The sequence below is a fragment of the Rhinoderma darwinii genome, chromosome 3, assembly GCF_050947455.1.
Source record: "Rhinoderma darwinii isolate aRhiDar2 chromosome 3, aRhiDar2.hap1, whole genome shotgun sequence".
Lineage (NCBI taxonomy): Eukaryota > Metazoa > Chordata > Amphibia > Anura > Rhinodermatidae > Rhinoderma > Rhinoderma darwinii.
Genome location: NC_134689.1, coordinates 306,516,584 through 306,530,754, shown reverse-complemented (window position 1 = coordinate 306,530,754; position 14,171 = coordinate 306,516,584).

Below are 14,171 nucleotides of genomic sequence, written 5' to 3'. Positions count from 1 at the left end.
TTTCCAGCACTCTCTCCAGCCTTCACGACGACAGAACTCATTCCCGGTCGTCGCCTAGCAACACTTCCGCAAATCCACAAACTGCGGTTGACACACGGAGGTGTATCCGCATTTTCCACGGGCCCATTGACTTCTATGGGCATCTCCGCATAGAATTTGCAGGCCGTAATAAGACATGTCCTGAGTTTGTGCGGCACGGATTTGCGGACATGCGGGGACCCGTGAAAACACGGATAGTGTGTATGGGCCCATAGAAATGAATGGGTCCGCAATTCTCTAATGGATTTTCGGGGGAATTGCGGACGCAAAAACACGTTCGTGTGCATGGGGCCTTAGTCTGGGTCAAGAAACTTATTCGATCATAAGTCCATTGTATCATCATCTTGCAATACATGCTAAATTGTAGAATTTTATATTAAGGAAAGAAATCCCTCCCATTCGTTTATCTGTGTGCAAATTTTTCATAGCTACACTCTGCCCTCCAAAAAGATTTCCTCTATTAATACATTAAAAAAGAAGGCATTTTAGATTTACTTTTTTTTTCCCCTTATCCCACCTAGATTATGTTTACGTTTTTGCTATTTATATAATTAAAAAATATTTTTGGATCTCTTCACCAACGAGTCTCTCTGCGTGTGGCTTTTATTTGGTAACTTTTTTTTATTTTTGCTTTACAATTTATGATAGCCTCATCACCACCTCCTTATTTTAGTTACCCATCCATCAGTGGCCATCAGAGGCGTAGCTAGGTGTTTTAGCACAGGGGGGCGAAACACATCTGAGGGGGCCCCAATGCAGTGGGCCCCCCCACACAGTATAATGCCCTTATAGCTGGCCCCATACAGGATAATGTCCCAATAGTTGCACCCCACACAGGAAAATGCCTATATAGGCATCCCTACGCAGTATAATGCCCCATAGCTTCTCCCACACAGTATAATGACCCCTTAGTGCCCCCCACGCAGTACAATGCACCTACAGCTGCCCCCACACAGTATAATGCCCCCATAGTTGTCCCACACAGTATAATGCTTCTATAGCTGCCTTCAGAGTATTTTGCTCCATAGCTGCCCCCACACAGTATAATGCCCTCACAGCTGCCCCCATATAGTATATTGCCCAATAGCGACCCCCCCATACCCCATAGTGCCTAATAAAAAAAAATACAATAATTACTTCGCTAGCCCCATTCCCACAGCGAGTGGAGGAGATCCCTCTGGTCTGTGCAGTGTGTGGCTTGGCACAGACAGGCACAATAACGTCACTACATGGTGCCTATCTTACATAGTGAATGCTGAAGCAAGAAGCCATCAGCTCCCTGCTCCAGCATTGGATTCAACTGTACCTGCGTCCTGAGTGCGCATATACAGTTGATACCAGGACATCGGTGAGTGATTCGTGATCCCTTTGAGGTCTTCACTTGACCCCCGAAGGGGTCGTGATCTACAGTTTGGGAAACACTGGTTTAAAGCAACGCTAAACATAGAAAAAAACACAAAATGATGAGAAAAAAACCAGCAATACCTCCCTTCATATTCTTCTTTTATTTTGATGCTATTCTGTCTCATATTGCAATCAAAGCTAAGAAATATATAAGGAATTTTTCTATATGTATCTCAGGCAGGTCTAGAGGGGGTGGGAAAAAATGAATGTGCCGCAAATTATTTTACTTTGTTTGGTTACGCCCCTTACTACTCCCTTAACCTCTTAACGCCGAAGAACGGATATATCCGTCCTCTGCAGCTGCTAGTTCGCGCAGGAGGACGGATATATCCGTCCTGTGATGGCGCGGGTACTGACACTGTACCCACGCGATCAGCGGCAGGAGCACGGCTGTTATACACAGCCTGGCTCCTGCTGCAACTGCCGGAATCGAAGCGCGCTCCGATTCCGGCAGTTTAACCCATTAAATGCCGCTGTCAATAGTGACAGCGGCATCTAATGTGTTTGACAGAGGGAGGGAGCTCCCTCTGTCACCCCATCGGCGCCCCCGCAAAGAAATCGCGGGTCGCCGTCGGGTTTCCATGGCAGCGGGGGTCTAACAAAGACCCCCAGGTCTGCCTTCAGCATCTGCCTGTTAGGCGATGCCGGAGGCATGACCTAATAGATTGCCTGTCAGTTTTACACTGACAGGCAATAATGCTTTGGTATACTAAGTATACCAAAGCATTATATATGCGATCGGCACATCGCATAGTGAAGTCCCCTGGTGGGACTAAAAAAATAAATGTTAATCAGTTAAATAAAGTTGGTGAAAAAAAATAAATAAATAATTACAGTGAAAATCAAATAAAACAACTTTTTTTGCCCAAAAAGTGGTTTTATTTAGTAAAAGTGTCAAAACAAATAACACATACACATATATGGTATCCCCGCGATCGTAACGACTTGAACAATAAAATGAACACATTAATTAAACCGCCGGATGAACGGTGTCCAAAAAAACCGCAAAAAACAACGGCAAAATTCTCTCTTTTCTCCCATTCCCCCCATAAAAAATTAAATAAAAATTAATCTATAAGTCCTATTTACCCCAAAATAGTACTAATGAAAACTACACATTGTCCCGCAAAAATCAAGCCCACATACGGCCACATCGACGGAAAAATAAAAACCTTACGGCTCTTGGAACGCAACGACGCAAAAACAAGTAATTTTTTTCTAAAAGGCTTTTTATTGTGCAAACGTAGGAAAACATATAAAACCCTTACATATTTGGTATCCCCGTAATCGTGCCGACCCATAGAATAAAGTGAACATGTTATTTACGCTGCATAGTAAACGGCGTAAATTTGTAACGTGAAAATCAATGCTGGAATAGCTGCTTATTTTCAATTCTCTCCTAAAATAAAGTTAATAAAAGTTAATCGATATATTATAAGCATCTAAAAATGGTACAATTACAAAATACAACTCGTCCCGCAAAAAACAAGCCCTTATACGGCTATATAGACGGAATACAAAAACAGTTACGACTCTTGGAATGCGACCATGAAAAAACCAAACATAATCCTTGGTCATTAACGTGCAAAATGGCCCGGTCATTAAGGGGTTAAATATATATAAGCAACACAGTCAACACAAGGCAGGGACAAGCGTATAGCTCTTTCAGTCAGGAACTAGTGTACACACGAAGACCAATATAACTAATAATAGCAGATACCAGCTCCACACAGGTGGTCTGCAGAGTAGCATCATGCTGCTAACTGTACTAGAGAACACAGTACTGATCAGACACAGGCACAATAAACAACAAATAAATCCAGTGACTCACACTTCTACAGTGCACGCTTATAGCTGCGCAAATTCACACCCCAGACCCCAACCCCTAAATTAATTTAGACCACAAACCAGACCCCCTAAATAAATTCAGATTTCAGACCAGAACTATAAAATAATTCAGACCCCTAAATTAATTCAAACCAGACCCCCAAATTAATTCAGATACCTAAATGGGACCCCTACTTTACTTTACTTTACACCCCTAGACCAGACCGCTTAATGATTTTCTAACACCACACTACAATCCTTAATGAATTTCAGACCCCTAAATATTTTTCCGACCGCTGACCAGACCCCTAAATTAATTTCAGATGCCAGACCAGAACCCCTTAATTCATTTCAGACTTTAAAAAAAAATGCTGCTGTTGTATGGGGGGCGATCACCCCCATTGCCGCCTCCCCTAAATCCACCCTTGGTCAGCCATTTCCCCATTCCTCTTCACAATCCTGTGTCTGGCTGTAAAACAACTGGTTGCAGCCTTCCCCTTTTGCCCTGTCTACATGGCAACACATTTGTCCTTGTGCTCTAGCTAGTCAATGTTGTCATAGGGACAATGGGAGCAATATATCCAACTGTTTATGCCAGTTTTCTGGCATAAAAAAGTTGCAAATTCTAGCGCACACCATAGTTGCGCTACAATTTCCCGCCACTTTCCAAAAAATGTGAGAAGATGGGCGGAGTTAAACTTAGGGAAATTGGCATAAGTTATGGCGCAAATCTACACGTGCTCAAGTCTGGCGTAGATTTGCATTTCACGAACTGCTAAAGATGCATTACATTTATTAAGAGGTGTGCACTCTAACTTCAAGTGACGTAAATAAGTTTAAGACGCCAGCTTTAATATATTTTCCCCAGTGTGGAGAATATATCAACAGGTTTACGCCAGTAAAAAAGTTTGCCGCATGGCATAGTTGCACTAAAGTTAGCGACTTTTTACTTTTCTCAACACTTTTTGAAAGTGGTGCGCAAAGGGGGGGGGGGGTTTAGCCTAAGGGAAATGACAGATTTACCATAATTTATGTCAAAAACTGGTGTAAGTTATAGCACAAATCTGTACCTGCTCATAGCAGGCGTGGATTCACATTTCTGTTGAATGGACAGCCAAAGATGCAGCAAATATATTAAGAGGTGTGCACCTATTAATATATTTGGCGCATATTTCGTCAACGTAAATTAGTTTAAGACGGACATTTGGAAGGTCTAGTCTTAATATATTTCCCCTATTATGTGGATCCATATAGTAGAATAGTGGCAGTTTAATGTGGCAGGACATTTAGGCTATGTTCACACAGTTTTTTGCAGGCGGAATTTCTGCCTCAAAATTCCGTTTGGAAGTTTGAGGCAGATTTTCCTCTCCCTGCACGCCGATTTTCGCTGCATTTTTCGCCCGCGGCCATTGAGCGCAACGGGCATAAAATGCCACGAAATACGCTTTCTCTGCCTCCCATTGAAGTCAATGAGAGGTCAGAGGCGTAAACGCCTGAAGATAGGGCATGTCGCTTCTTCTTCCCGCGACGCGGTTTTACCGCTCGCGGGAAAAAAACGCCTCCGCCTCCCATTAAAATCAATGGGAAGCATTTTTGGGCCGTTTCTGACAAGTTTTTTGGCGTGGTTTCCGCGTAAAGAAACTCGTCAAAAAAACTCAGTGTGAACATAGCCTTACATTCACACAAAATCCCTTTAGCAATTCTAAACTACCGCAGCACAGATGGAAATTGTATAAATGCACTCCTCATTCGTGGCCAATAATGTGAAACCCGAGACATAGGAAAACCCTTTTTTAGGGGCAGGTTATGTTATTTAAAATTAGGAATACAAATGTAACAAAGTGTGTTTTTTCCTTTCCACTTTAGGTCTAAAAACTACAGAAATAACATCCAGTTAGTTACGATGAAAAGGATGATTTGCAAAGCTTAAAGGCTATATAAACCTTTGAAAGTGATTTTTTTTTTAAATAAAAATGTCAGTCAGTGAGTTTTGTGCAACTGTATAGAAAATACAAAACAGCTGTATCTCAAAAAGCAAAAATAATTTTTAATAAATACGAATTTGAAATTTGCACAAAGCACACTGACACTTTTATTGAAAAAAAACCCCATCTATTTCAGAGGTTTACATAGCCTTTAACAAATAAAAAGGTATATCTAATACACCAAGACAAACACAAATTCCCTAAACTGTGTCTCGCCATTTAGGGGTTAAATTGTTTAAAAAACTATATCAGTGGTTTGGTTTATGTAAGTGGTTTTTAGATGCCATTTATGATCCTTTCTACACATTTTGTGCAATTAGCAGAACAACTCTTGTGGCCATACTTGGTAACTCTGCAAAACACGGATCTGCTCGTGTATTGCTCTCTCATTTTAAGTTAACAGCATCAAAGCAAACCTTTCAGTGCCCTATTTCATGACTGGCAAAGGAACATTCAGGGCAATTTAGGCCAATCTCACCTTCCCTGTAATCAGTGTTGAAGGTGCTATTAAGAGCTTAACTGGGTCACCACTGACAAATCAATCCATTAATTTCAAAGAACCAAGAAACTGGTTTCCAAAAGGCCGTCTCCAGTACGCGTGTGCCTTTCTTATCACCTTCTGATTTACTCTAACTAGGAAAGAGGATAAGTTAGTGTAGCAGGAAAGACAAAACGATTGTAGGGTGTATTAAAAGTAAGTGACCTGAATTGAAATCAGGCAGAGCTTCTTTCTGCACCAGGAGCTGATATGTTTTTTCTTTTTTTGGCACCTGTGAATACAAATGACTCAAACTGATTTTAACCACTTTGTTTCCTTGGGTTTAAGAGACTTGCTGTTTTTAAAGTCAATGCCACTCCATAATGGAAACATGGTACATATTCTATATGGCTAAAAGTATGTGGAAACATGACCATCGCACTTACAGTACGTATTTGAGCTTGTTGGACATCCCATTCCAAAACCATGGTCATTAATATGGGGTTGGTCCTCCTTTTGTGGCCATAATATGGCTATAAAAAGTGGTAGACCCTTTGCCAATACTATAAGATAGCCCCCCACAAAATGATGCTTGGTCAATGGGCTGTTTTTCCATAAATTTTTACTACTGGTTTTGATAATCTAGAATTTAGAAGCAAAACACTCTGGATTCAAGGCTTGATTCACACATAGAGTTTTTGGTGCATTGTTTTTTGTTTTTTTATCAGAGGCATGACAAACTCCTGGGCACCAATGCAAAACCTGTTACAGGGCCCCAACTATCACACTTCATTTGTAGTGCTGGTCTCTTCATATGGGAAAGAGGGACATACTGAGCCCGCCTCAGGCTTCAGGGCAATGGTGCGACTGCAACCTGTACCTTCTATAGTCAGGCTGGGTTCACACGACCTATTTTCTGGCGTAAACGAGGCGTATTATGCCTCGATTTACGCCTGAAAATAGGGCTACAATACGTCGGCAAACATCTGCCCATTCATTTGAATGGGTTTGCCGACGTACTGTGCCGACGACCTGTCATTTACGCGTCATCATTTGACAGCTGTCAAACGACGACCTGTAAATTGACTGCCTCGGCAAAGAAGTGCAGGACACTTCTTTGCAACGTAATTTGAGCCGTTCTTCATTGAAGTCAATGAAGAGCAGCTCAAGATTACGGGCGTCAAAGACACCTCGCATAATGCGAGGAGCTTTTACCTCTGAAACGATGCAGCTGTTTTCTCCTGAAAACAGTCTGTCTTTTCAGACGTAAAAGACAGTTCTCGATCTGTCACTAGTTTAGTAATGCCCAATCTCCTATATAATCTAATAGACGCTGTCACACTGATAATACTAGTTACAATTGTGTCCCAAAAAGTTTATTATTTTAGAAATTATGAGCTTTTTTTCTAATATGCAAATGAGGCTATACTAGATAAGTGGGTGTCAACACAGCGATTCTCCTGAGGTGGAGCTATGTCACAGCCTCTGACGCTGTCCTATCAACATGAAGCTGCTTCACATAGTGTGAGAGACTGAGTCTGAAGCAAAGAGGGATCACTTCAAACAGCCATATCTCCGGCTGTGGACCACCTAGAACAGTGGTGCTGGTGGCATATGAAAGACGAGATTCTAAGCTTTCATATGGCAAGAAGCAACCAGATGAAAACACAGTTGGGAATGGAAGCTGTATACTATATGATCACGTTGTGTTGCTGGGCAGGGGAGGGGGAGAAGCTGTATGACAATTGGACAGCATCATACAGAAAATATTACAGGCCCAGAGTGAAAAGAAAGAGTTCCCTCCTATTTGGCAAGTATAGCCATATTATCATATTTAGAAAAATTAACGTAACTTTGCAAATAACAAACATTTTTTAAAGAAATCACACTGTAGTTATCAGCATCATAGCGCCTATTAGATTAGTTAGGGAATTAATAAACTAGTGACAGATCCTCTTTAACTGGTTGCCGACACAGAACGAGTATGCTCGTCCTGAGCGGCGAGCACTTAGCACATTAGGACGAGCATACTCGTCCTGTGTGACAGCCGTCTGTGCGCGTCTGTGCACGCGATCGAGAGCGGGGCAACGGCTGTAATACACAGCCACGGCCCCGCTCTGACAGCGGAGAGGAGAGAAACATCTTCTCTCCGCTTTTAACCCTTTGAACGCCGCGATGAAAGCTGATCGCGGTGTTCAAAGAGGGGGGACTGCGCATTGATCGCGTTACAGAAAATAACTGACGCGATCAAAGCCCACAACTCATATGGCCAGACAGCCCAGGGTCCATTGAAGGACCCCAGGGCTGTCTGAACATATTTCCTGTTGTTAGGGCATACTGAGGTATGCCCTAACAACTGCCTGTGTACAATCAGTAACATGCTAATGTACTGGCATATAGATCTATGCCAGTACATTACAGTTACAAAATCAAAATGATAAATCCCTTTATGGGATTAAAAAAAAAATTTAATGAATGTAAAAAAAAATTAATGATCAATAAATAAATAAAAAATAAAAAATACACAGAAACACAATTTTTTTTATAATAAACACACACTATTAAAATAGAAGTCCCAAAACATGAAATAATATAGATATATTTGGTATCGCCACGACCGTAACAACCTGTACAACAAATGTATAACATTATTTATGATGATCGGTGTATGGTGTAAAAAAATATATATTAAAACTGCTGTGGAACTGCTTTTTTTTCTGCAATTTCGCCAAAATAAGAATTTATAGAAATTAAACGATAATGCATTTGTACCAAAAAATGGTACCTACATAAAGTACAACTACGTCGTACAAAAAATAAAAGAGTTATGAGCGTCGGGATGCAAAGAGGGAAATGTAAAAAAAATTGCTCTGTCCTCAAGGCCAAAATTGCCCGTGTCCTTAAGGGGTTAAGCCCCTGTTTTTTAGTCAGAGCAAAAGTGTATCTAAAAGAGAAATTTGGAAGACTGACATTTCTCTACTATGTATCTGCTCCTGTTTTGGGTTAAAAAAAACAACTGGTTAATAATTGCACTGAAATCTGCATGTGTGAAAATACTTGACACCTGATGAATGAAGTGCAGCTGCTTTTTTGCTTGTGCAATACACTGTGTAGGAAAGTAAAAGAATAAAAAATGGGAAGTATAGATGGAGTTCTTGGCCTTTTTCCGTCATTACAGATCATGTTTCATAAAAGTCTAGTGTTCCATGGTCAAGAGTTTTGATTCAGGGTATCTGTAAACGAAACATTATATATAACACGTATATTGTGTGTATTTTCGTTGTGGTTTTTCAATTACTTAGTATGGCAAAATAAACAGTTAAAATTGATGATAATATAAACAAATACATTTTCATTTTGATTTACAGTTCTGTATTTATACTGACCATTTGCAAAAGTTTAGCCAGCATCTTAGCAACAGTACAATACGGCACCATTTAGCCTCAGCAAGAGGAAAGTAACGCAGGGAAAAGCAATACGATTAAGAAATCCTCAAACTAACACTATATTACACAGGTTTTCCAGGATATTACATTGATGGCCTATCCTTAAAGGGAACGTGTCATCAGAAAATGATCTATTGTTTAATATAAGTTTTTAAGGACCAAGATAACACAGGATCCACATTGGCAATAGGTGATGGACACGGCTCATTCCTATCCCTTCCTGCACAAGGACTTCTGCACAGGTCACAGGGCATGCCTAGAAAACGCTCCCATAGAATTTATTGGGTCCCCTCCTGTTCACAGGTTTCGATGGTCCGTGTGGCTGCTGTAAAGAATATTTCTAAATGTTGTTAACAGTAGCTCAGGCAAGATGGCTGCCCCCATAATCAATTACAGTAAAAAAGAATTACAAAAATCTACAAATAAAAATAAGTAAATAAAAAAAATAAAAGCAAAAAAGATTGTTTCACCATTTGGTTTTAATTAGGAAAAAAATAAGTGATACAATACCTTTAAGATTAGCTATCAAGATATGATCATTGGGGTCCCATCCCTGCGACCTCTACCGTTCAGCAATACCGGGCACTGTGATGTTTATACGAGTGTGGATGTGCCTGATATTGAGGCTCTGCCAATTCAAGTGAACGGGGGTGAGCTGCATTACCAGCAACAGTGCCGCCCCTTTGTTCTTCTGATCCATGAGGAACCCCACAGATCATACATTGATATTCTAAGGATAGGCTATCAATGAAATATCCTGGAGAACCCCTTAGGGAAACAAAAATAATTATTTTAAACAGGAAGTCCAGCCATTAATAATTTTATTTTTAGGTAAAAACAATTCTGTGCCGATTCATTTAATAATACATCTTTATGGGGTTCAGAGCTACATTTTTCTAATAAAGAACTCTAAATATGCTGATTGGTGAAAAGGGTTTTTCAGGATATAACATTGAAGCTTATTCTTAGGATAGTCCATCAATGTGTGATCGGCGGGTCGGGATTGGTTTGAGGTTAGGAGTACGACCCCTGCCATTCACAGGATCAACAGAAAGTAAGAGCTGCAGCACTCCAGCAAAACCCCTTTATCCTGCTTACTGGTTGGGATAAGTTTGTTTGCACAGGACGCATCATCAGAGAATTTCGTCCCAAACACCTACTGATATTTGTTTATTGAGGTTCATTTGATTCAATCATTTGTCATCGTATAAAAATTTTTAAAAAAAATCACACAAAAGAAAAGTTTTGTAGATATAAAATAAACTGCATATATTACTCAGTATATACTCAGTCTTTTTTTAGATGTAATGAAAACAATACAATATTAATATGCATCAAATTTTTTTATATCAATGCCTTTCGAAAATATTTATTTTTTCTGTTTGTACAAAATATTTTTGTCTGCAAATCCATCCCCTAGTGAAGGACAGACCAAACTAATTTATTTCCTTATTAATAGCTATTCTTAGCGTTGCAGCCAATCCGGTCGTCATAGTTACAGTGATTAGCAAAGGCTAAAATATCAAGTCAGTCTAAAGGGAGGAGAGACATTCTGTACCTCCACATACAGTAACCAAGGTCAGCAGGTACATATAATCCTCCCAACCCCGTCCTTGATTATTGGAAGCTACAAGGAAGCAGAGAATCTGGCAGCTGGCTGCCGGCTGCCAAATAAACTGTGCCAGCCTCAAGAAGCTTTCCCTTAGGCTCAGAGTGATAAACAACTATATATAATACCCGCACTAAAATACAGGAACCATCTGCTTTCTAAATGCACAAAATCACCATGCTAATGTATATTTTTTTGACTCTTAATTTGCCCCTTATTTGCCACTAGTCAGTGACCAACCAAATTATGATATGCTGTCAGATGCATTGTAAGGAGGTATGATTTACATGTACATTTTAATACAATATTTATTTTACCTATTGAAAGGCAAGCATGTAGAATTCCTTTGTAATACCTTATATTGACAGCATCTAAAGTGCTGTTAACTCCTTCCCGCCGCAGCAATTTTTCAGAGTTTAATTTTCATTTTTTCCTCCCCACCTTCCAAATGCCCTAATTTTTTTATTTTTCTGTCGATATTGCTCTATGAGGGCTTGATTTTTGCGGGACGAGTTGTAGTTTTTCATTGCACCATTTAGTGTACCATATAATTTACTGGGAAACTGGGGAAAAATTAGTTGTGGGGTAGAAAATGATTCCTCCATTTTTTTTTTGCGCTTAGCTTTTACGGAATTCACCGTGCAATTACAACGACAAGTTAACTTCATTCTGCGGGTCAATATGATTACGGCAATACCAAATATACTGTATATTGTTTTTTTTTATAATTTGCTACTTTTACAGGGAAACATCTAACTGTAAAAAAAAAATTCTTTTGTCGCCACATTCTGAGAGCCATAACTTTTTATTTTTTTGTCGATTGAGCAGCATGAGGGCATATGTTTTGCGGGACAAGCTGTAGTTTTTATTGGTACTATTTTGGGGTACATGCAAGCTTTTGATCACTTTTTATTAAAAAAATTTCGTGGGAGATGAGGTGACTAAAAAACAACGATTCGGACATTTTACGTTTTGGTTTTTTTACGGCGTTCACATTACGGGTTCAATAATGTTATATTGTAATAGGTCAGACTTTTACAGACCCTGTGATACCAATTATGTTTATTTATTTATTTTACAATGCGTTAGGGAGGAAATGGAAAAGGTTTTTTTCTTTTTAACTTTTAATATAGATTTTTACTTTTATTGAATTAGTCCCCCTAGGGGACTTGAACCGGCGATCATTGGATCGCTTGCACTATATACTGCAATACTAATGTATTGCAGTATATCGCCTTTCTGACAGGATTCTATTAAAGGGGTTTTCCCATCAGAGCCTTTTATGACATATCCACAGGCAGGGGCGTAGCTAAAGGCTCATGGGCCCCGATGCAAGAATTCTTACTGCCCCCCCCCCCCCCGCAAACTTCTCATGGCCGACGGTCCGCAGCTTTCAGCTGCATCGCTGGGTCTCCTAAGTGACCCAACAATGCAGCACTAGCAGCCGGGGGGGGGGGGGGGGCGTCACTATGGCTGGGTTCACACACCCTATTTACGGACGTAATTCGGGCGTTTTAGCATTGAATTACGTCCGAAAATGCGGCTCAAAAGCGTTGGCAAACATCTGCCAATTCATTTGAATGGGTCTTACGATGTTCTGTGCCGACGGTCATTTTTTTACGCGCCGCTGTCAAAAGGCAGCACCTAAAAAAGACGCCCGCGTCAAAGAAGTGCCTGTCACTTCTTCAGACGTAAATGGAGCCGTTTTCCATGGACTCCATAGAAAAACAGCTCCAATTACGTCCGTAATGGACGCAGCGAAAGACGCCTGCACATGCCATTACGGCTGAAATTACGGTGCTGTTTTCTCCTGAAAGCAGCACCGTAATTTCAGCCGTAACAGACGCTGCCGTGTGAACATACCCTCAGGGGAAATAGCCCCAATACATATGTGTCCGCCCAAAAAAAAGTGTGTGTATAAGCATAGCATATCTATAGCACTACAACCCTATAAACTATGGATAGGATTAGATACAGTGGCTCAGCAGACAGTATCACACAGGATAGGATTAGATACAGTGGCTCAGAAGGCAGTATCACACATGATAGGATTAGATACAGTGGCCCAGCAGACAGTATCACACATGATAGGATTAGATACAGTGGCTGAGCAGACAGTATCACACATGATAGGATTAGATACACAGCTCAGCAGACAGTATCACACATGATAGGATTAGATACAGTGGCTCAGCAGACAGTACCACACATGATAGGATTAGATACAGTGGCTCAGAAGGCAGTATCACACATGATAGGATTAGATACAGTGGCTCAGCAGACAGTATCACACATGATAGGATTAGATACACAGCTCAGCAGACAGTATCACACAAGATACGATTAGATACAGGGCCCAGCAGACAGTATCACACATGATTGGATTAGATACACAGCTCAGCAGACAGTATCACACATGATTGGATGAGATACAGGGCCCAGCTCGCTGACATTGCGGCTCCAGCGCTGGACCCAGGACAGGTAAGAATAATAATTTTGCTTCTTTATGTGTTACTGATTATTTTTGTGTGTTTGTGTTTTTTTACAGGTTCGGTTGTTGGACTTCGGATACGAGGACTTCAATGACGGCGTTTTTTTTTATTCTCAATAAAATGGTTAATGAGGGTTGTGTTTTTTTATTTCAATAAAATATTTTTTCTATGTGCTTGTATCTTTTTAAACTTTATTATCACCGCCTTAGTAATGGCCGCTGGCTGATTGACAACCTCCATTACTAAGGCGGGGCTTAATGTTAGCCGGTGCAGAGGCTACACTAACCCCCATTATTACCCCGGTACCCACCGCCACCAGGGATACTGGGAAGAGCCGGGTACGAACCAGTACCCGACCATCTGTAGTGACGGGCAGGCACCGGGGTGGCCGCAGGCTGGTAGTATTAGGCTGGGGAAGGCCAAAAACAGTGGCCCATCCCACCCTGGTAATGCTGCCTGCTGCTGCTGTGTTGCATCTGGCTGGTTATGAAAATTGGGGGGGACCCCACATCGTTCTTTCCAATTTTATTTTTTTTAAATGACGTGGGGTCCCCCCCATTTTTCATAACCAGCCAGATACAATAAAGCAGCAGCAGCCTAGCATTACCAGGGTGGGGAGGGCCACTGTTTTTGGCCTTTCCCCTCCTGATAATACCAGCCTGCGGCCACCCCAGTGGCCGACCATCACTACAGATGGTCAGGTACTGGATCGTACCCGGCTCTTCCCAGCACCCCTGGTGGCGGTGGGTACCGGGGTAATAAAGGGGGTTAGTGTTAGTCGCTGCACCGGCTAACACTAAGCCCCGCCTTAGCAATGGACGTCGTCAATCAGCCGGCGGCCATTACTAAGGCGGTAGTAATATAGTTTAAAAAAAACCACAAAGACATAGA